Source organism: Schistocerca piceifrons, chromosome 1 (genome assembly GCF_021461385.2).
Source record: "Schistocerca piceifrons isolate TAMUIC-IGC-003096 chromosome 1, iqSchPice1.1, whole genome shotgun sequence".
Taxonomy (NCBI): domain Eukaryota; kingdom Metazoa; phylum Arthropoda; class Insecta; order Orthoptera; family Acrididae; genus Schistocerca; species Schistocerca piceifrons.
Window position 1 is genome coordinate 906,164,467 of NC_060138.1, and position 2,006 is coordinate 906,166,472.

At 42.4% G+C, this 2,006-nt stretch overlaps 1 pseudogene; it reads left to right on the plus strand.

Moving 5' to 3' along the window:
- Nucleotides 1–1,523: 1,523 nt before the first annotated feature.
- On the plus strand, nucleotides 1,524–1,641 carry LOC124728808 (annotated as a pseudogene).
- The last annotated feature ends 365 nt before the right edge of the window (nucleotides 1,642–2,006 follow it).

Here is a 2,006-nt window from a genome sequence, read left to right on the forward strand (position 1 = left end):
GGTACTACTCTGGGTTACTGGGTTTATAGAAAACTGATAAATAGCATCGCCGTTTTAAAAATCTTTTCTTTATCTCTCTTTTCTTGGATGTGTGAGAAATTTGTGTGGATTAAAAAACAGAACGTCTCAACGGCAGCAGAATCCAATTTCTCTCCCTAACGCATGTTGTAACGTTTTTCAATTGGTCGTTAAACCGGTTCCCCTCCAGCTATTTATTCCCGCCTTCCTCTTCTCCATGCACAATCTATTCTTTCCGTGAGTAGAACCGGCGCCCATTTTGCATCTGACAGGGAATTCAGCGTTGGTGATGCTTAGGGTGACTCTTCCAGTTCATGTTCGCTTGCGTTTACCGTCCTGTAGATTAATCTTAGAAGAATTTGCAGCGCTTAACACCTTACTCTTATACTAAATTAAAAGCGAAAGACCGACAAAATATACAAATAAAATATGATTCTAAGCTAAATGTCAACATACTGCACAAAAACCTAAAGTGTTTTTCGGAACGTACAGCTTCCCGTTGCATTTTTCTTACGAGTCTTCTCAAAAATTACAAGAACGTATCTCTCATTCCTAGCGTTTATCCCTTTGCGAGGGCGTCACTGTTTTCGTGATTTGGTAAATTTATAGACTTCTTGAGTGTTTAATTTTGTGATGGAATGCCCTTTCCGCTACCAAACTACCAGACGATATGAATCGATCTTATTTTTTTTCTGTAGTCGTAGAATTTTCTTCTCCAGTGGAACTTGTCTGCAACGTTACACATTGTATAATAGGCTAAAGAATCCAGTAGCTTATTATACGCAGTTACGAAAATTCCTTTTACAATATTTCGTACTGCATAATTAGCTACAAATCTATAGTTCTTTTAGAATTGTGAATACAGAAATATACAAGATGCGTCTGAAACGTTTTGAGAATTGTTCAGTAACTAAGTAACGAGCGTAAAAAGTGCTCACTTACTCTTGAGAGGGAAGACACTTCATTAAGTGCAACACAGTGCTGAATATTTTGGCCAGCCGATGTGGCCGAGCGGTTCTAGGCGCTTCAGTCTGGAACCGCGCGACCTCTACGGTCGCAGGTTAGAATCCTGCCTCGGGCATGGATATGTGTGATGTACTTAGGTTAGTTAGGTTTAAGTAGTTCTAAGTTCTAGGGGACTTATGACCTCAGATGTTGAGTCCCATAGTGCTCAGAGCCATTTGAACCTTTTTTTGTTTTTTTCTTTTTTTGCGACTGATGACCTCAGAAGTTAAGTCCCATAGTGCTCAGAGCCTTTTTTTATTTTTTAATATTTGCTGGAGCAGATTTGTCTGCCTTGGAAAGGCGAAATTTAAGAGTATCTGATGACAAGATTAGTGGCGAATATCTCGAGCTCATAAAATCAATAAACAATAGGAAATGAGACGATCATGTAAAATCAGTATTAAGGAAAGGGAATGGAAGACTTGGGTTTGTGTTGGTAGGGTTCTGGTAGAACTCAGTGGATCTGTAAAGGAATTTAGGGAACGCCTACTCGATGCAGTACCAACGGCCTTGCTTCAGTGGTAACGCCGGTTCCCGTCAGATCACCGAAGTTAAGCGCTGTCGGGCTGGGCTAGCACTTGAATGGGTGACCATCCGGTCTGCCGAGCGCTGTTGGCAAGTGGGGTGCACACAGCCCTTGTGAGGCAAACAGAGGAGCTACTTGATTGATAAGTAGCGGCTATGGTCTTGTAAACTGACATACGGCCGTGAGAGCGGTGTGCTGACCTCATGCCCCTCCATGACGCTTGAGGGGTGAGGATGTCATGGCCGCCGGTCGGTACGTTGGGCCTTCCAAGGCCTGTTCGGACAGAGTTTACTCGATGAAGACTACGTGATCATATTGTTACCGCCGCCGGATATTTCGCATAGATATCACCAGAATAAGTTGAGAGAGATTAGGGCATGTACTTTTTTTCGTCTCAATACACGAATGAAATAGGAACAACAATCAACAGCATTGGTAAGAAATGCTCAAGCCCGTG